Genomic DNA, 22,369 nt, shown 5'->3' with positions numbered 1-22,369 from the left:
CTAACTTTGACCTGGGTGCTAAGGATTTGAACTCAGCTCCTTATACTTGCATAGCAAGCAGGTTGCCAACTGAGTCATCTGCCCTGCCCCAAGATCCTACCTTTTGAATAAGATAAATAAAAAATAAAATCACAGGACTTGAAATAAGCCCGTGAGACCCAGTTAGATGGTTATTTCATAAGATCAGATACAAATGACCAGGCCAATCCTTTTCAGCTTTAGTTTTTCTAATTCCTCGTGTTGAAACATACAGTTTTCTGAGCTAGGGAATCAAGTCTTGGCAGAAAAGTGCAGTTTCTCTTGCATGACTGACTTGCCCAAAAGGAGGACGTCCGAGAAAGAATGTGTGCCAGCCCCTACCGCATCAATCTCAATCAAAATCATCTTGTCTGTACAGGTGTTGTAGCAAGAAGTTTTGGATGAAAAAGGACGCCAAAAATATGAGGCAATCTCACTCCACAACTACCTGAAACTATTCTCTTTTCTCTGGACGAACGTCAATAGAAGTGTGGATTTTATTCCCTGCCCCTCACTGGATTCCAGGCAGCAGACAGACAGAAACAGATCTTTTTAAAAATATGTAATTGTAATGATTTAAGTCTCTAAGATCTAGAGTATTTTGTTTGTCTGAACGTCTAATCATACAGAACTTAGCCGTCATATTAAAATGGCGAATTTTATCCTTTGGCATTTGAAAGCACAACATACATAATCCTTTATCTCTCCCAGAGCTATTAGCTTTTTGGCCTTTGGCTGGCCGATGTATACAGTATCTATAGTTATTGCATGCAAGGGCTCTCAACTGACTCCCCAGGTCTTTGATCAAACCAGCTAAACTTGATTTTCCAGATTGCTGAAGAGACATGGCCTACAACTATCAGCTTTTCAAGTCCTGGCAAGCAATGGAGACCCCTTGCTCCCTCACGGGCTTTATCAGAATCAAAGGTAAACAGGGGGCCGGTCCTCCTTCAAGTATGCAGCATCAGGATCCTGCTTCGACTTTCACAGTTGTAGCAGCACAAGAAAAACAACAGTTGAAGTAAGAAAAAGGTTCCCTGGGCGGTAGATGCCAAACTAAATAATGACACCCAAAGCAAAAACATGCTTCACTGAAACTAAGCTTTAGTCAATTCAGCCCTACTGAAAACAAAGCTTTTTTTGTGATTTCAAAAGTGAACATTGTACTTTGCTCTGGCAGCCATTTGTATGTTTTTGAATGATCCGATTATGCACAAATCCCTGGTCTATGGGCCTTTCAGCACCTCATCTCAGGAGTGATTTGAAAACATGACTGCAAATTTCTGCACACAGCGCTTGCAAGTTTCCTTCTCTTAATCTTTTAAAGCCAAGCCTTCAAGTGACAGTGTTTTGACACACACTGCTGTCTTCTCTCTCTCCCTTTTCCTCTTCCTCTCTCTGAAATATCTGCAGGAGACAGGGCACTGGATTCCGTGTCCCCGAGACCTCATTTTCACTCCCCCCCATAGTCCCTTGCTTTATGCTGTCCTCTCTCTGTTGATCTCCCCAAGGCACACTTCCTAGAGAATGTCTGCAGTCACCCGCTCTGTAATTTGTGCAATCCGGGCTAGGAAGGTAACACACAAACCCCAGAGGTTTTGCTCTGTCTTTATACTTATTTTTAATTGAACAGTGACATGCAGGTTTGGTTAGTAAGTCGATGATTAAAACCTCAGAGTATAAATGGTACCACTTGGAGGATACCTGAGTGTCGGGGAGGAGGTAGAAGCAGGTAATATCAGGCCCCCTCTTTTTGGGGGAACATTCAGGGCTGACAGTGCACACATGGTCACTGGAAGAGTACACCATCCAAGGCAATAGCACATGATACATATTGTGCCAGATCTCAGCACAGATTCTAATGGCTCTACTGTTTTTTATTTTCTTCTAAAATTGGAGGGATAACCTTACGTTTGCCTAAATTCCTAAGCGCCCCATTGCAGTCTATATGTTGGAAGCTTCCAAAGGTGTTAAGAAGGGAGCTTTCCTCCCTCTCAGAAGGCATCATCACGCTCTTGCTTGGTCCTACCCAGCAAGCCGGTTGGTGCCTGCTGTCCCCTGCATTAAGACAGAGCAGATGTGAGAAACAAGCACGGTGAACCCAGAAGTGACCTGCCTACTTGACAGATGCTTCTAAGAGACTGCCAAAATTATGGGTAGGTTCTCCAGAGACCACCACAGTGCCCAAGTACAACCATACATTCATCCAACACCAGGAGAGGCTAATTCCGTAAGACATCACAAGACTTCCCTGAAAAGCCACCAGCATTAAGATCAAACTTTAAGAAAGACAGGCAACCATATTAAGGGGCAGGAAATTCATGTAGGATTGTTGATACCATATATTCTTACATGTAGTCCCCCTTTTTGTGTGCGTGCGGGCGTGTGTGTGTGTGCGCGCACGCGTGTGTATCGGACTGTACTCTGTTGTTTTCTTCTACAGCTCAGATAACTTCTCACTTTCCTTTGCCCTTAAGTCTCACTCTAGATGTTCTGCTAGATAAGCTTGTTTACTAGTGCAGTTTCAACTCCCTGTTTTATGGTGGTGATGCTCAATTCGAAATCTGGAGGCAATACTGCTCTGAGTTTTAGCATCCTTTATCCTACTTCATCTGCACTCTCTATCTCTCAGATACCCCACACACCAGCTGCACAACAGGCTCATAAGATTCACACCTCTCTCTGCTCTGTAACCTGTGACCCGCTGTGTGAATAGCATCTCTTTACCACATTGTTTAAGCTATACACCTAAAAGCTCTCCCGAGGCCTCCTCTTCCTCAAACATCTAGTCAAAGCTGGCCATGGAGAGTGTTGTGCCCCCCCCCCCCCCCGCCACTTCCAAAATCTGTCAGACCTGCTTGGATACCAGGCACACAACTCAGCTCCATCTCCTGCTTACTGTCTTGTCCTCCGTCTTCAAGAGTGAAATTTCTGAGCTATGATTCAACTGTGCATTCTCCTTCAAGCTACCCATGGCTACCCCCTTGGGCTTAGGATAGAATCTAAACTCTTGAGTATTGCTTACAAAGCCTGTATGTTCCTGGATTCTTTACCTCGACCCTCTGTGTCTTTCAGCTACTGTCTTTGAAGTCTTCCAAACTCTCTTTTACTTCAGGGTCTGCTTCATTCTGCTGCTGCTTTCGTCTGGTTATGATTGCTTGTTCTTAAACCTGGCAGGTGCCTCTCCACCTGCAAGAAGTCTGTGAGCTACCAGTCTAGGGATAAGGCCTCCCAACACCCCCTTACTATTCCATATCACAACATTTATTTCTGCAGATATGGTTATCTCTTGAGGAGTTTCTATTTTCATTCTCCCATAAATTCTTTGAGGACAGCGACTTGATAATTACTTCATCATACATAAACATTTTAGGAGAAAGATACCCACAAATGTACACCTGAAGAGGTTCTGTCGATCCCAGGCAGAACCTGACCTAATGAATGAGATAGATAATCTGTCCTTCTTCCTGTATCTCCACATGTGTCCTTGTAACATCATATTTAGTCACATAGAAAGAGATTTCAGAAATGTTGGACCTTGAAGGATTCTTATAGATCACCTTTATTTTATGCATGAATAACCAAGGACCAGGGAGAGAAGGCCACTTTGTCACCCTCCCATGGAAAGTTCCCAAACCCGTGCCCTAGCATTCTTTTTCAGGCGTCTTCATTTTAGCCACTTTGATATGTTTGAGATAACAGTCCACTTTCCCTTTCTCTCTCTCTCTTTTTTCATTTCAGTTTCTTTAGATGACTAGTGGGTAGAGCAAATTTTTAATATTCAACAGCTATTTGACATTTATCTTTATTCTAAAGATAAATCTCTAAAACCTTCATCAAATTTATTGGATCATCTGCTTCTCTCTTCTATGTTTAGGAGTTTCTTACATATTCTGTATATGAATTCTTAAATTTCCCTTAATGTTGTTTAGTCATCCGGGACCCAGTGTATGCATTGGCAGCCACCCTTGAGGGAAATGCTCATCTGCAGGAAGTGTTTGAGGATATTTCTTGGGAGTGCTGTTTGTAAAAGTATACAATTGGAAATGCATAAATGTATGTTTGTCTACTCCAGTTTGTCTAATCCTGAGTGAGTCAGTAAATTATGGCCTGCTCACATAATGGCAATAAGAGCATAAATGAACTAACTGGTTCTACGTGTTCTCTACAGAGTTGGTGCCAGAAACTAGAGCGTCGAATAGAAAAATAGATAAAATAATACACACAGCATCCGATGCAGTCAAATGCTAATTTACATTTCGGAGTAAATACATATGAGCTAGAAGTGAAATAAGAGCGGGCTAAGTACTATGAGTGAGTGCTGCTCCAGCAAGGATCAGAGTTCAGTTTCCAGCACCTGTGTCCGCTGGGCCACAGCCATCTCTTACTCCATTTCCAAGGAATCAGGTGCCTCTGGCATCCTTCAGCTCTGCACTCACATGCACACACCCCGCCATTAAAGACAAATAGATATAATCTTTAAAAAATGAACAAACAAACAAAAAAATCCCTCTAAAATCGTGACTGGAAGAACATTCTTCCCCCCCTAGGGAAGAAGACAGGATAAAGGCCGGGTACTCAATTGGGCCTGTGATAGGCCTCGTTAAAAGAGATTTATGGAAAATGGAAAGATGTTAGCACATGGTGAGTTTGAGCTCTGAGTAAATGAATGCCTGTGGCCTTATTCTGTTTTATTTGTGTACGATTAAATTATTTCTGAATAAAAGAAAATATAAAAACCTGGCAAAAGAGGTAGATCAGAACTTTTTCCCAGTCAAACTAACAGAACATGCACACACACACACACACACACACACACACACACACACAATTATACATGGAACACATTTAAATAACTTGCACTAGAAGAGGTGGAATGCAGGAAAGTTTTAATGTGAAGGAAGGATAGAAGCGAAAATAGCGCAGTGACCAAGAATGTACAGGAAGGGATGGAGAGTTGGGGAAGGAAGGAGGCTGATAAAATACTCTGCTACCTAGCTTGCCTTGGGAGGTGTTGGAGGGAGAAACACGTCACTGGGAGTCATAATCATTGATTAAACCTTTATAAACCATTTATAGTAACATATTATAGGAACTGAAAAAAAAAATCACATAGGCCAACGTGTCCTTCATGTTAGTCATAAGACAAACAAGGCCCAGGAAAACAGAAAGATAAGTCCGGGCATTTTATTTGAGGATATCTGTATCCAGCTATTCCAGTCAGTGAATGTACTTGTACTGGCTGACTTTTCAGTTCATGTGAGTTATATGTTTTAGACAGATGGTTAAAAGGATACATAAGTCTTGATTAGGAAGCAAGGATATTGTTGTGACTACAGAAATGTCACAATACAGACTAATGGGTAGCCTCACAGGTAACACCTGTGAAATGGGTGTCATTATGGAGACTCTCAAAGAGGGACACTAGAATTCAATTGCTGCTACCTCCCACTTGTGCCTGGGAGCCTCTTGCTTGTTGGCTGATCAATATCGTTCTGGTTACATCTGTCTTTTATGACTCCAATAAAGACTATCTCATTAGGTGGCCCAAAGCCAAGAGATAACTATGAAGATCTTCCATGAAGTTCTTACAAAAGGTGGCCTCAGGTCACCACCACTAAGGTGAGTCACTGTGATTTTCCTCAGGGACTTTCTTCTAGTTATGGGCTAGTGGGGAGATCTGGAATGTACCAATAAGTTTACATCTTTGTGTTGGTAACATAGACAGAGATCATGGTGAGGAATGACCTCAATAAAGATAGAGGAGGCAGCTGACTGAGGAATGAAACACTGGTCCATAGGTTTTCCTACCCTAAGGGGCCTCACATTCCCCCAGCCAGAGACAAAGGTCTGCAGATGCTGCCAGGCTTGCTGTCTCCTCTGACATGAGAAGAGGGTCTTCCAAAGGTATGGTCAGGAGCTTTGCCTCCAGCATATCGGCACAGCAGTGAATTTCCTAGATTAGCTAATTGCATCTTTCAAAGACATAGGGAGCCTTGTCCTCAGAAGGTGACATATAAAATTGGCAGGTTTCAACTTGCTCAGGAGAAGGTGGACCCAATGAAACAAACAAACAAACAAACAAACAAACAAACAAACAAACATAAGAAACTCTGTTGGCCACGCCCAATTGTGGCATCACCAGGTGATTGATTTCATTCTATTTTATACTTCCTCAAACATTTATGCTTTCCTTTGTGATATTTAGGAAGGTTTGATTTAGACAGTCGTTTGTGTGATTGGTATTCATTGTTTTTTCTGGCTAAACTGTAGATCTCATGAGACCAGGGACCACATCTCTTTTATTATTTACATCATCTCAGAGCCTTGCCAGAAATCTGGTTTATGCTATTAAGTTCCACACGTACCTGTTGACTGTGTTGTTAAGTGAGTGAATGAATGAGGGAGTGAATGAGTATAAGAACAAAAGGAGTTAATGAAGGATGACTGAACTCAATGGAGATCGCACCAACGGTCTATGGGCCATTGGTGGGAGATCACTGTACAACAATCTAGAACAAGCTCTTTAAAGGTGGGAGGGGCCTAGTGGGAACAGTGTGACATCATGATTCGTTAATGGTGCTGTGATGGCTATGTTCCCTCACTTACTATGTGAGCTCAGGTAGCTCAGTTCTTCACTCTGACCCACTGTTTTCCCCCTTTATACAATGAGAACAGGGAAATGAAATGGTTTTGATTGGGCATGAGGACTAAATCAGATAAAGAGACACTTTGTAAACTTTTCTAATAGGTCTCTTTTGAGGGTGGGGTTACGTTAAACAACACTCAGTTTTATTAATGAAAAATGGGTATATCAGTGGTATCATGGCCAGAACCACAAGAAAAACAGCAAGGGTAGAGCTGTATAGAGCAGCATGGATAGGACTTACTCTTGAAATCACTGTCAAGAGCTGGGGTATGGAGCAGGCATGCCTGAGGTCCAGGAAGAAGTGTAGGATAGTGGGTAACCAAGACTTGTTTCTGCATATAAAAGGAAGTTATCCCTGGGTATAAAAGGAAGGGTATGCTGTCAGTTACATTTAGGAAGTTTCTTCATTTTTCATGGGGTGGTCACATCTGAGTGACTCTGCAATGTTACTCCTCAAGTTCCAAAGACAGTCCTATCTAGAGAAAGAAAGACCTTGAAGGTGTCTCTTTCCAAACAGAGGCAGTCAGTACAAGCTTTTCAGGTTTGAGACTCTGGTAATCAAAGTTTCAACACAATTTCTGTTTTGTCATTGATACTGGCTTTTACGACCTAAGTAAACTGCGGTTGAGATGACTCAGGCTGGAAAGGCCTTGCATCAGTATGGAGTGGCCTCACACCTCCCTCCCTGGAACCACTTGCTCTAGACGACCTGGAGAGGTGTTGGGATTCGTCACACAGTCAGACTTAGGTCCCTGCAGTGGGTCTCCCTTCGCCCTGACATTGCCACAGTGTGTTGTAGAACCAAAGAACACGAAGAGGATGGTAGAGGGAGCTTCTCTTCCCCCTCGACCAAAGGAACAGAAACTTCCAGACATGACAGTTTCCTAAAATACAGTTTGCCTAATTTGTGTGAATATAACTTTTTCTGAATGTCATGAATTCCACCACTTCCTTTAGAGTTATGATACTTGTTTTTGTTTTTTGTTTTTCTTCTTAGTTAAGGAAAAGAGAGCACGTTGAATACATTATGAAGGCTGCTCTTCTAAGTAATGAAAAGACTTGGCTGAGTTTAAAAACAAGTAACTCTTTTCATATCCAAGTTACTTTTAGAAGTGCCTATAAATTATTACCTTCCTCTGTATAAGAGGTGTCTCATGACTAAAGGCTGAGACAGTCTCCATCATGCTCTTTAACAATGACTCCTATGTTTCTTTGGTAAACTCATAATGTTAATTACACTCTGCAACAGATGGAGCACCTTCCATCTAGGACCTCAGTGCACCTTGCAAATGTCATAAATCTTCAAAGCCCTTCCATAATGGAGGTAAGTATCTATGGTCACACTTTTATAGGCAAAGAAGCACAAAGCAGGCAAGTGTTCTCTTTTTTAAAGTGGAATATGCTTTGGTCAAAGATTTAGTCATCACTAAGAGTGTAGTGAGAACCCACGAACACTTACTGAAGGGTACCTGGGTGAAGTGTCTCACTGGTGAGCTTCGCTTTTCCTGCCAGTTTCTGGACAACATTATTTGAAAATCCACATGTTAATAAATCAAAAATTATCTGCTGATAATTAGTCAGCTTTTACAATGACTAGTATAGAAAATGGGTCCTGGACCTTCATAGTTATATGGCAAATTCTGAAAATAGAAATGGCCAAACACCTTCTTCTCCTTCTCTTTCTCTTCCTCCTCCTTCTCTACTACTACTAGTGTTATCTCCCCGCCCACCCATGTGTGTTATATGGTGTCTGTGAGGAGCATCTATGGTGGTCCAGGAACAACTTCCTAATTTTAGTTCTCTCCTTCCACCTTTACATGGCACATGAATTACTTTTGTGTTGATGTGATAAAAACCTATGACCAAAAGCAATTTAAGGAAGAAAAAGATTTATTTTGGCTTACAGGTTCAGAGGAATGGAGTTCATTATGTTTGGGAAGGCATGATGATTGTTAGAAGATGCATTGTGACAGGAACTGGAAGCTGGATGATCACATTTTTATCCACCCACAGGAAGTAGAGTGAAGCCATAAACTCTCCAAACCCACTCCCAGTGACTTCCTCTAACAGAGCTAGACCTTCTAAAGTTTCCATACCCTCCTCAAATAGCAGCACCAGCTGGGGACCAAGTGTTGAAACATAAAATTACCGAGGCCATTTCCTATGTAAACCACAGCATGTTGGTTCCAAAGACTGATCTCAGGTCATCAGGCTTGCATCGACAGGCAAAAGTGCCTGAACTCACGAAACCATCTCATTGGTCCTCCACACATTTTTTTTTCACTTGATCTTTGCCAAAAGGTCAAGAAGTGATCCCCAAACCGTTTTACCATCTGACACCAAAGCAATGGAACTTAGAGATGAGTACAGAGACTATCTAGTCAAGCGTTTTCATAATTTAGATGAGAAAATTGGGATTGAGGAAGGTTAATAAATAACTTTCATGAAATCACTCAGCTTTTAAAACCTTAATTTAATTTCTCTGCCCTCCTTTTTGATGCAGAAAGGGTTTAACTTGGCTTAGTCCTTCAGTTGGTTAGTGGCATCAATAACTAAAATCCAGGCTCCTGGCCCTCATCAACCCATTTTCCCAAAGAACTACATTCACAGTGTGTGCCTTTCTGCATCCTAAGTATTATGAAATCATAAGATGTGGGAATTGTGAGGAGTTGACTATTGTTCTGCTGTGCTTTAATTTCAGAGGAATCTGATACTCAGGGAGCTTATGGGAATCACTTGAGGCTCTATGGTTAGTGACCAGCCATAGAACCACGGAAACCCAGACTCAATTTCCCCTTCCTTCCACAGATCTGAAATGTTAATTTGTTAACTAGGATCCCAGCAACCAAAACCATCAATACAGTTTTATACTGACTTTTCAGAAGTATGCTTTTATTAAAGACAATTTAAAACAAAATAAATCACAACAAAAACTCCAGGGAATAGGTAAAGAATAACTAAAATTCTGCTTGTTTTTTTGACATGTTCTGGACCTGGAAATCTGACAATGGGTGATAACTTATAAAGACCACTAGGAACTGCAAGAATCCAAAGTGCTGACTGATGTTCAGAGCTCAAACTATCCTCATCAGAGTTTCAGGAGTGTGCATTTTGTTTATGATTAAAATTGTCAGCTGCTTATAGTGGCATATTCTGATAGTCCTAGACATTCAGGAGACTAAGGCAGGAGGATTACTCAAGTCAAGAGTTGGGGAAGAATTGGTAGAGTGAGATCTTGTCTCAAACAAAACTGCCACCCCCAATCAAAAGAAAGAAACAAAGAACAATAGGAAGGTTGGGAGAAAGGGAAAGAGTGAGGGAGGGAAAGAGGGCGGGAGAACATGGAAGGCCATAGATAATGTATGGTGATCCTCACTAAACAAAAATAATTAATGACAGCGGCACACTGATTTTTTTTTAAACCGTCACGGATAACCTAGACCTTAGGAATGTTTATGTATTTTTGAGTGTGTCAACTCATTCTCTGGCTACCCAACTAGAGGGAAGAATGCTTGAATCCATTCAAGATAGCTGTTCCTGTATTTTACATATCCTTCCTTCCTTTGGAAGTTAGCACAATAATATGCACTTTGGATCACCTGGCCTACTTTAAAAGTTGCAAAATGAAACTATTTTTATTAAATAAATCTTGTTGTACGATACCTTCCAAGTGTCGGGTGTTTAATGACAACTGGTAACTCACATGACAGTTCTTTGGGTGTCGCCGGAAGCTGTGTTTTCCTATGACAGAAATGGTGGAGGAAAGGGCTGGAGTCGAGCCAGGGGCGGGCAGGGGGCTGGCCAAAGACTTTCCCTGTCTTTTAGTTGACAAGCTGTCCAACACTCCTGGGAGGCCCTCGATGTTGAAGGTAGAGTAGATGTGATCAGACTGCGCTGGGCTCCAACTCAGAAAGCACCTCTAGACTTACCTCCCATTGCTAACATCTGTAACATCTGGCTTTACATCTCCCAACCTTGCTCAGCTGAGCTCCAGTATGCTAATGCTTTCTTGCCACTATTTGTCAAGGAAATTAACTGTACAGCTCCGCCTTGCCTTGTTTATCTGTGTGCGTGCTGCGGTCTTGGAAGGTTGTACTGTGGAATTTGTACTGTGAGTTGAATATTAATAAGATAAGAAGAAATGAGTTTCTCTTTTCTAAAGCCTCAGCCTGGCAGCACAAGCAACAAAGTCAGCTCATGTGTGCAGGCCTCAGTGTCCCGGCTGTTAGTACTCACCGTAACTGAGAGATTCGTTTAGGACCGTCTGGACTTCAGTAAAGTGTGCAACAACTCAGTCTTGGACCTGAGTTGTATGTTTTGCTTTGCTACAACTACTAAATTTTAGTCTTCTTTATGCCTTCTCTTTGAAGTGAAGGTTAGGCTTAGGAATGGCATTTAGCACAAGAAAATAGTTAAAGCATTTTATGTTCCTTAAAGAGATACTTAATATGCTTTTTCAAAAATTTCTGAAGCCGGGCGGTGGTGGCGCACGTCTTTAATCCCAGCACTCAGGAGGCAGAGCCAGGCGGATCTCTGTGTGTTCGAGGCCAGCCTGGCCTACCAAGTGAGTTCCAGGAAAGGCGCAAAGCTACACAGAGAAACCCTGTCTCAAAAACAAACAAACAAATAAAAAAAACCCCAAAAAACCAACCAAACAAACAAAAAAAAACTCCTGAATATTCTATGTACAAATGTGTATTTCTATGGACTTTTCTTCCGAGAGTCTCTTGCCTTCCTCTCCTTGTCCAGACTCTTAGCTTCTGTGCAAACCAGGCGGAGGGCCCATAGGTACGTGGCCCAGGTTGAGATATAAACGACACTTAAAAAGAGAAAGCTGAGGTGAGCAGGTTCGCACTGTGAAACTCCATTCTGTTCTTTCCTTCAGCTGATTGACAGGTAAATCCAGATGCAATTCCTTGGTTGGTGAATGTTGCATTTTGCACTCTTACATTTTCTCTCCCAGGGAATACCAAAGTGTCCGACAGCAGTACAATAATTCCTAACATCTTTTCCAGTGAAACGGATGACTTGAGTCATCAGTGTCCTTTGTTAGAGAAGTAGAGATGTCAAGATGAACTCCATGAATCCATAAATGTCGGGAGTCTACCTAGTAACTGAAGGTCTGGGCTTAAGTTCTAGCCTTCGCAACTTGAGTTCAGGTGGTTCAATACACAGGAAGGAGCTTCTACTGTGTGCCACATGGGAGGCTGCCTAAAAGTCCTAATATATGTGAGAAAAGAGGACAATGGTGAAATTGAGTTAGTTTCCCAGCTACCCATGTCTTCTTTTTAATTCATGACTATTCAGCATTATGTTGTTGTTGTTTTTGTTTTTTTGTTTTTTGTTTTGCTAGTTGTGATATTGCACTTCTGAAAACCCAGCACTTGGAAGACAAAGGCAGGTAGATCATTGCAAGTTCGAGATCAGCATAGTCTACATATCAAGTTCTTGGACAAACAGGACTATGTTGTAAGATCATATCTCTGAGAGACCAAGACGGGAGCTGGAGAAAGAGAGCTAAGCCAATAAAGTGCCTGTTCTGAAAGCGTGAAGACCTGAGTTAAAGGGCTAGGCATGGGGGGGGGTGTGTATTTATAATCCCAGAATGTCTCACCTAATTTGCAAGCCCTGGGTCAATGAAAGATCCATCACAAAAAGCAAGATAGGCAACGCCAATGGAAGGATGATACCTGATACCCAGAGTGTCCCCTGGCCTTCACACATGTGTGCATTTCCGCCTGCATATTCATATAAACTCACATAAAAGCCCCCATTTCCAAAGAGTTATATACTTTTCCACATATTGTATAGCTAAAAAAAAAATGTACAAATGGCAGTGTTATTACAATAAATGTTCAGATATGGGGATGGAGTCAATAACCAGTAAGCATTATAAGTGAATTGGGATTAAATTCTTATTTCTACTAATAAATAAGTAAAGTGTAAAGTTTATTTGCCAAAGCTCCTGAAATTACTTCGGTTTCTAAGAGCCATTTTGTGGTGCTGTTCACCGAATCTCTGCCATGTGTAAAGCACGGTCTCTGGTCCTAATAGGAATCAAATTAGAATCCTAGCAACAGTAGGAAATGCTAGGAGCTAATGTGGAAAGTGTACTCACACAGGATGATGGCCTCCAAATGCTGTTTTTATCTTGAATATTCTATGTACAAATGTGTATTTCTATAGAATTTTCTTCCAAGAGTCTCTTGCCTTCCTCTCCTTGTCCAGGCTCTTAGCTTCTGTGCAAACCAGGCAAAAGGTCCATGGGTAAGTGTCCCAGGTTGGGATGTAAATGACACTTAAAAAGAGAAAGCTGAGGTGAGCAGGTTCTCCTTGTGAAATTTCATTCTGTCCTTTCCTTCAGCTGATTGACAGGTAAATCCAGATGCAATTCTTTAGTCAGTGAATGTTACATTTTGCACTCTTACATTTTCTCTCTCAGGGAATACTAGCAACTAAAAGCCACCTCTCTGTGCTTTATTCTCAATTGTTTTCATTTATATAGCCCCCAGTTTCTGTAGAAATAATGTTGTAGAACATTCCTGTAGCAGGAATCTTAAAGAATCTTATTAATAAAAACAAACCTGGAGCCAGGTACTGGGGTCAACGCTGGAAGATCAGAGAAGCAGAACAAGCCACAGCCACTTCATCTCGTCAATGCCTCAGCTGATCCTGTTTCCTCAGACTGGAAGCTTCTGAGTCCTCATCCAAATGGGTTTCAGCTGAACTGCTGCTCAAAAGCCAAAAAACTTAACCAAGCTAGTTCCTGGTTTTCACACCTTATATACCTTTCTGCTTTCTGCCATTTCTTCCTGGGATTAAAGGTTCTTGTTACCACATCTGGCTGTTTCCAGTATGGCCTTGAACTCACAGAGATCCAGGCAGATCTCTACCTCTGGAATGCTAGAATTAAAGGCGTGTGTGCCACCATTTTCTGGCCTCTGTATTTAGTGGCTGTTCTGTTCTCCGACCCCAGATAAGTTTATTAGGGTGTTATATGGGGGAACACAATATCACCACACATTCCTATTTACTACTTCATTGTAATTCTTTATCATCCTTGAGACTGAGTCGATAATCAATATAATTCCCATGATTCCCACTCAGTAAAGACCTGAAGTCACTAAGAAGTTGTATGAGTTGTTCAGGGACTAGCAAAAACAAGGATCAGATGTGCATCTCTAGTCTGCCCTATTATATTCCTTTTCAGTGAGTGCCTTGCTTGAAGAAGAGCTATTTGAGCATTCCATGAAAAAGCTGTAAAACATTTCACTGTAATAGCAGTACAAAGAAAAGAAAGAAAAAAATAAACACATTCCACTCATCCAGTTTCACTTTCTAGATAGTGTTTGGTACAGACAGAGCATCTTCAAATGTGGTCATGCCACACCACCAGCTCTATGTCTAGTAAATGTGATGCTTTTATTAACGGTATGAATGCTTTATGAAGAGAATTTAGTTCTTTCCTTATACGTTCTCAGCTTCTATCATCTATGTATTGTTTCTGGGTTTGTAGGCTAGGCTGTGGTTGTTGGAGGTTGGAATCCATTTTTGACTCACTTTTATTTTTAATATCATCAGTAGTTAGCAGTGAACCCTGCATAGAGTCTGAGCTCCATCCATACTTGCTGAACTAAGGGAGTAAATGATTGCTCCCGCAGGGTGGAGGGACACAAGTATTAATGGCACTGTTGACAATAGATGCTCTGTTGGCCGCTCTCATTCCTCTTCTCCTTTGAGGTCCTTGGTGGCTATGCCTGGCTCCCTTTTGTTTCTAGTAGCATAACTGGCAACTGTAAGCCTAGCCAGACCTTGGCCTCACACATACGTCTTTTGTAGTGGTATCCTGATTCTGTGAGTGTCCTTGGTTAAAAGGGCCAAGAAAGGGGGGATGGAAAAGAGAATTCCTTCAGAATTTTTCCATCCCATTTGAAGGCCAGAAATTGCTCTAGATGCTTTACCTGTGTCGAGCTGTTTAGTCCACTCAGTGTCTTCAACAAACAAACCAAAGACACAGTAATTTGTTGACCTCAAGGAGCTGGTAAGTGGCAGAGGCAGAATTCAAGCCCCCTGTTACCACTGTATCACCCCGACTCTTGATGGAGCTGCATGAAGTCTCAGCAAAGATCAGGAAGAAGAAGGAAGAAAAGGAGGAAACAGCAGTCACTAGCAGAGAATCAGTGACAACCAGCCACTACTGTGGTAACAGCACTAGAGAAGCACGAAGTCCCAGATGCCAGTAATAACTGTAGCCTTGTGTGATTAATTCCATTTGATCTCTCTGGCCTCACTCTTCTAATCTGCTCAGTGGGTGAAATTATTCTAGACAAATCTCACTCAAATTGTGATATGAGACCACATTTTGAAAAAGAATTAAGGATAAAGTACAGTAACTTTTAAACTATATATTTTAATAACTCTTATATATGGCAAAATACATTTTATCAGTTATTCTCAACAATTCCTCATATAGCACCTATCATTAGCTTTACTCCACTAAGTAGGAGTACAAAATGAGCAATATCAGTCTCTATAGATTCTGCGCAAACACTATTGAGTTAACTGCTAAAATCTTTAATATTATCACGGACATTATGCATATAATAAAATATAATCTATCATCTATCTATCTATCTATCTATTTATCTATCTATCTACCTATTATCTATCTATGTATATACACACACATACATATTGTGAAGGACCTGGTGGAGTTTCTTTTCAATATCTGAAATACCAGTATTATCCAATATCTCCCAATACAATGGTGGAGGAGGTGGAGCTAGGATGGGGGGTGGGTGGTAAATATGCAATCAGAGGGAGGAGCTCCACCTATAAGATTGCAATGCCACTTCCAGCCATACCCCTAGAGACCAGCCTAATTCACAGTGGGTCACATCCAATCTGTTCACTTCGGCAAATAAATATTATCATTGCCCCACTACCATCAGTACACGTGTAAGCCAACCCACAAACCCTATAACTTACTGAGCACATGTTTTTGCATCTAATAGTCTCAATTATAACTCCATCAGTGATGGTTAAAAGAGTCAAAATCTGAACCATAAGGTTGAGGGCCCTAATCTCATTTTTCAGTTGTGTGGGAAATTTGGATAATATTCTGAGTTTTCAATTTTCCTTGTGTGACCAAGGTTTTTTTTTTTTTTTTTTTTTTTTTTTTTTTTAACAACTTCTGCCTTATTGGGTGCTTATGAGCATTTGTTAAGTCAATGTTTGTATACAATTTACAAAGAAAGCTTGGTGTGAAATAAGGAAATGTAAAATGCATGTTCATAATGAAGGAGAAATGCAGAAGAAATGCACTAGCTGAGGGTCACAAAAAATTGTCCCAGAACTCTTCAAGTAGCCAAGTTAGCAGCTGACTGCAGAAGACATCAGTGCCTGTGCTCCTGGGCACTGTGTGGCATAGCTCCTTAGCATGTGACCTATCATGATGTGTGCCCATGATTTAAAGGTACTGAGAACATGGGGTGAGCTCATATTTGTAGGAATAATGATGTGGTATTCGAATAAAATCGAGTTTAGTCTTTTCCTTGTGGTAATTCTTATCTTGCTTTCTTAATCATTGCCTTTCTAATCCTTTAGGTTCGTCCAATTATTGCTACAAGACTTTTCATGAAAAATTGCGATAATGACTATAGATTATGTTTATCCTAAGACATTTCTCTTTTTTATTTTTCTTGCTTTTTTAAGAGTCCTTTCCAAGCAAATTTCTCATTTCAATGTTCTGTTTCAACATGATTACTAAATCACTTGCTGAACTGATACAAAGGTGTGCTTGACAGTGATAATCCATACTTGAATGTTCCTGGGAGTGGTCCCCATCCAGAAAGACTACGGAAAGACAGCCTGATGCTGAGCATGGTGTTCAGCTGGCTGACACTGCTGAGCCAGTGACCTAGGAGTGTTAGAAGACTTTTGAATTTGGGTTGAAGGTGAAACACCTTTTCTTGGGTTAACTGATCATTTATTCCTGAGAAAACTAAACAGCCTGAAAGTAAGGAAGAGCAAGTTCTGAACAGCAGTAATTTCAAGCTGAAATTGAACAAGAGCTAGAACCATAAAGGGGACCTACAGCATCCTGCTTCATTTTCTTCCTACTGTGAACATACTGCAGGATGTAGTCTCAATTTCATGCCATAGGAGGTGGGGTAAAACTTCTGACATCTGATTGACTAATAATTATATTAGTATTATTTGATCTTTCATATTTTACATGGCATTTACAAAGTATATCAAACAACTTGGGAGAAACAAAGATAATAAAAATGTCTGGAAATAAAGAGTCAAAGGATTGTGGGAAACTTAATTGGGGGAATAAAACAATTATAGATAACTGCAGTTTTTCCAATCCTATGGAATGCTATTTGTTGAACACTAAGTAGTTGGTCTTTGTTTCCATAGAGATCAGAAATAGAAATGGTCTGAAGTTCTCATAAGAAATCTTATACTTACATACCAGAGACAATGTCTTCATTAAACTGGAGAATTTGCCAATTGTGAGTCTTTGCTCCGGGAAATCCATAAAAACTGAAGAAATAAGCCATGGGTAATCTGATGTGGTGTTGGGTTGAAGCAGATGGCTTAACTGGGATTCCTCCGGGCCTTCTCTGGTACTTAGAGTCCATGATTGCATAAATAAGAATTTGTGTACAAAGCAGGAAAAGGAGCGGACGCCATCAGGCATGGTCCACTGAGCAATGCAGTTGTTGGTCATGAGCAAAGCTCTTAGAAAAAAACATCTGCTTTAATGTGGAGCTCCAATATGTAGCTACAGTCTTGAGAATGCCTTGGAAGACTGGTCAAGCACTCATATTAAACTTTACTGATAGGGCAGTTCAAACAGCAAAGGTTTGTGGTGATGTGTGATTATTCTGGTTACATGTGTATACTTTAAACATAATTCATTGAATAATAAATAAATGCACCAGATGAATTTTTCAGACATGGACAAAGTCTAGTGAATTGAGGGTAGTTTTCTTATGGTATGTCTGAAATTGAAATAAAAAAGGTAGCACAATTTCATGGGAAAGATACAATGCGTCTCTCAGTATTTTCAAACAAATATCCTCTTTTTAAAAGGTTTATTTTATTATTTTAAAGTTATGTATTTGAGTTTACGTGCCAGGGATGTTTGTCAGAAGTGGTGGTTCCCCCAAAGCTGGAGTTATGGGTGGTTGTGAACCACCAGATAGGAGTGCTGGGAATCAAACTCAAGTCCTCTGAAAGTGCAGTATGTCCTCTGAACCATGGAGTCATCACCCACCCCCACGGTCTTCATTTGTAAATATTAACAATCCGTTATTGTTTGAGTCTGAAGTGTCCCCCACAGGTTAATGAGTTTGGTTTCTACCTAATAGTACCATTCTGAGACATAATAGAACGTTTGGGGCATAGTGAGTAGGTGGTTGATGCAGGCCACTGGGGCAGGCCTTGAGGTTGTGTCTGTTCTGATTCCTCACTGAGCTCTCTGCTTCCAGATCTCTCAAGATGCAAGGAGCTGCCGCTGAAAGCACCCAGCATCACTGGTGGAGCTGGACAGACACCAAGCCTTCCCCATCAAGATGCGATGTGCCCTAGATACTGTGAGCCCAATAAACCCCCCGAAGTCACTTCCATTGGGTGTCTTGTTACAATGACAAAAGAAGATAACAAATGTACTTCCTGTCAGAATTAGACATTACGAACTGGATATGACTGCATTTACATATGAAGAATGGAGAGTTTGGGAACATGATTTTAAATACACTACTCAAGTGATTATTTTTCCCTAGTCTCTCACAGACAAGATTTCTCTCACTGAGTTGGATAGCAGAAATTAGAATAGTAGGTCAAGCCTTGGAGGAAGAAGAGACTTAGTGGCCCTTAGGCCATCTAGCAAGGATAATTTTCATAGAAGAACAGTAGTGGGATTGATGACTCACAATTTCAATAGCCACATTTATCAGACACATTTTACGTCAATTGCTTTGAGATGTAATAACCCTTGTACTCATTTGGACATACATTAGCAGTTTCCTGTATTGCTTTCCAGTACCCTAATACACTGGCTTTGTCTGAATGACTGGAAATGATACTATAAAACACTATGGATATACTTGTATTGGTTTTAGATAGCAGTGGATTTCCTGATTCTTGGACCAGTGTTCTGGTGAATCTCGCTACCACACTACCTCTTGCTGTGTCCTTATCAGATTTCATAAGCTGAGCAGGCTTTGTCTGGGGACGTTTGTGAATGGCAGTGGTCCAAGGAAAACCAGGTGCTGCAGGAAGTGGAGCTGGTGATTCAGTCAGGTGCATTCTTTCTGATGATTCAGGCTGACCCACTCACTAATCACCGTGAGTGGGCATTCTGCTTTCAGGGGTGCTCATGAATAAGATGTATGGTAAAGGTCTTAATCATTTCTGCTGACAGAAGAGTTTTCATGGAGATTTGCTCTATCTTATGTTGTCAGAATTGCAACAGACAGGATCAATTCTGCTGTAGCAATAAATGCTAAAGGTAATACCATTTTAGGTATGCTATATGCTCCACTTCCCATCTTTGTTCAGCATGGCAGCATGGGATATGTTACTAAGCACTCAGGGCATTTTACTTCAGAGCTAAATTTACATTTGGCTGTAAATTTTTTTTTTTAATTTGTTAAATCTTTGGACATTAAAGTAATATATATGTATGTGTGCATTTCTTGCTATCTGTGTATCTATCTACCATAAAGAGATGGCTTATTTCATCTGTTTATATTTTCCCTGAAGGCTTTTAAAAAAGGGCTATCAAACAGAAGCAAACAGCATAATAGATTAGAAACTGAAGCGAGGAGAAAACACGATCAAGAGGAAGAGGCAGGATGGGAGCTAAGGAGCCCGTGCTTGCTAAAGTACTTAAGATTACATGTTCTAGCTAACACATAAAACGTAATTAGAATAAAACTATCTTTCCTGACTCAGCTGAGAAAGCATAATAGATAAGCTCTTGCTTTTGCCACAATATAGATAGATCTAAATTTGTTTCAAGTGTATGCTACCTTAGGTAAATTAGAGAGAAAGAAGAGGCAGGGGAGAGAGAGACTGTGAAATGGACAGTGGGCTGACATCCACCCTCTGTAGACTACTCATATTAAGGAAGATAGTCTATGTGGCATGTTCAGCATGACGCCAGGAACATAATAAAGTTTATCAAATGCTAACTACTTTTGCTATAAAAAGCATTATTGTGTTCATTTCTGTACAATAAAGGTAGACTAGTAAGATCTTTTGCAATAGTTTTATTGAGCACAGTTGCCTTTAAAACTGCAGGGCTTTGGGGCGCTTAGAGGGGGATTAAGTCCCACAGTCTGTGGAGAAGATTTGGTAATCCCCACCCAGTTCTTCCCAGGCTGCAGGATCCCCCAAGGACATGCTTCTCCACTGTCACGGCTGTCGTCAAGGTGTAGCCGTCCCTCAGGCCTCTTTTAGCCTCACTTCATTCAGTTTTTCAAGGGTGGTGTGTATGTGTCCTAAAGATTGTCATGGTCAACCCAGGAACGAAGTGACGCTGTTGTTTCTTCTTGTAAGTGGTGTGAATGTGTAGGGAATGTTCTGCTTGACCTCACTCTGTAGTGTTTGGAAGGGTTGTTGTCTTGGTTTTGCCTCTCTGCCCGGAGCCTGAAGGAAAATAAAGTCTTCCCAAGGCTTTGACAAAGACCTGTACAACTTGCTGGGCTCCTCACTTAATCCCGGGCCTCTTCTTCCTGGTGCAGAGCATCTCCCAATACCCTGCCACAGGCACAGACACCCACTTGCTGGGGTGAGACTTTGATCCCACAGTGTAAGTGTCATCCTAGTGATTGCTCAGGGCAAGATCCCTGATTGTTCCAGATTCCAGAAAACACAAATCTATTAAAGATACAAGGAGGTAGGTGTTAGCTGCAGGACGAAGGGAGGGAAAACATCTTGGTCCTTTCTAAAAATGTTGTGTGACGTTGCAGGGGGGGGGATGTTTAATTTTAAGTACTGTTCATCTCTGGAAAACATTTAGTATAAAGGAACAGAAGATGAGCCTTCCAAAGCCTAATTTTAGATACTCCAAATTCTCTTTCCGGTGTCTACTTAAAATGTAGGAATGACGTGTAACTTGGGTAATTTCAACACTAGTGAATCTGTCAGTCTGAAAACAAATTGGCTTTTTTTTTTAAAAAAGTGGGGGTGGCAGCGTAGTTCACATTAGAAGTGACTTTTCAAGAATCCCTTCAAATGTGTCCAGAATCTTGTGAAATTTTGTCCCTAACAGCCAGTTTGGTAAAGGAACTGAATTGCTCAAATGACGGTCTGAACTATATGTATTTGTTCTAGTAAATTTGCACCTTGGTAAATTCTGACTTTATGTTTCAAATTTCCTATGGCCTCTGAACTTGTTCTTTTCTCAAATTACTAAACATGACTGTTGTGTGAGGGCTTTGGCATCAGGATGGATTCAAATGTTGGCTTCAAACTGACTGGTTGTATGATTGTAAGCAGCACATCACATCTTTTAATACTGAATTTTCTCATTGGTAAGCTGAGTCTTAATGACAATTTTGTGAAGGTTCATATGAAAGTTGATTAATACAATGCATGACACGTACAATTTCTTTTAGCCACTACTATTACTAGAGTCATTATTTTAATGCTAAGTGCTAATTTCAAGGGGTTGGAGAGATGGCTCAGCAATTAGGGGCATTGGCTGCTTTTCCAGAAGGGCCAGCTTTGGTGCTCAGCACCCATATGGAGGCACACAACTGTTTGTACCTCCACTTCCAAGAAATATGATGCCATTTTCTTGCCTCAAATGGCCCTGGGCACACATGTGGTACCCAGACATGCAAGGAAGCTGAGTACTCATACACATAAAATAATAATAATAATAAAAATTTAAAAGTGTTAATGTCCAGAGCAATCCATTTAGACTATGTGAGGGAATGATTTACAAAGGAAAAATTTAAAAGAGATACAAACCTATGAAGAAATGTTTAAACTCATTAAAAATGTAATAAATGAAAGTTAAACATTAACAAACACTTTTTACCTAGAGAATTAAAAGAAGCTATCAAAACCAATACTCCATTTTGGAAAAATAACAGTGAAATAGAGAGATGCTCTCATAGCTGGAGGTAAAACTTTAATTCCACATGACCTTTGGGTGCATAGCTCAGTGTGTGTCAAGAGTTGAAAAAAATTTCATGTTCTTTGATCCTAGAGTGTAGTAGGCTGTACCTCTTAGGGGATGGTCATTGAAGTCATCTCTCCTAGAGAGTAATAGGATGTGCCTCTTAGGGGATGGTCATTGAGGTCATCTCTCCTAGAGTGTAGTAGGCTGTACCTCTTAGGGGATGGTCATTGAGGTCATCTCTCCTTGAGTGTAGTAGGCTGTAGCTCTTAGGGGATGGTCATGGAGGTCATCTCTCCTAGAGTGTAGTAGGCTGTACCTCTTAGGGGATGGTCATTGAGGTCATCTCTCCTAGAGTGTAGTAAGCTGTACCTCTTAGGGGATGGTCATTGAGGTCATCTCTCCTAGAGTGTAGTAAGCTGTACCTCTTAGGGGATGGTCATTGAGGTCATCTCTCCTAGAGTGTAGTAGGCTGTACCTCTTAGGGGATGGTCATTGAGGTCATCTCTCCTAGAGTGTAGTAAGCTGTACCTCTTAGGGGATGGTCATTGAAGTCA

General features: G+C 40.9%; 1 long non-coding RNA gene across 1 annotated transcript; it reads left to right on the top strand.

Annotated features, from left to right (window-relative positions):
• Window positions 1-3,517: 3,517 nt before the first annotated feature.
• LOC119088497 lies at window positions 3,518-19,336 on the top strand. The gene is made up of 3 exons (XR_005092142.1): window positions 3,518-5,640; window positions 7,917-7,991; window positions 18,169-19,336. It is a non-coding gene; the product is annotated as an uncharacterized LOC119088497 (long non-coding RNA).
• The last annotated feature ends 3,033 nt before the right edge of the window (window positions 19,337-22,369 follow it).

The sequence above is a fragment of the Peromyscus leucopus genome, chromosome 9 (genome assembly GCF_004664715.2).
Source record: "Peromyscus leucopus breed LL Stock chromosome 9, UCI_PerLeu_2.1, whole genome shotgun sequence".
Taxonomy (NCBI): Eukaryota; Metazoa; Chordata; class Mammalia; order Rodentia; family Cricetidae; genus Peromyscus; species Peromyscus leucopus.
The sequence above is the reverse complement of the archived record's forward strand: the minus strand, read 5'-3'. Positions and strand labels throughout refer to the sequence as shown.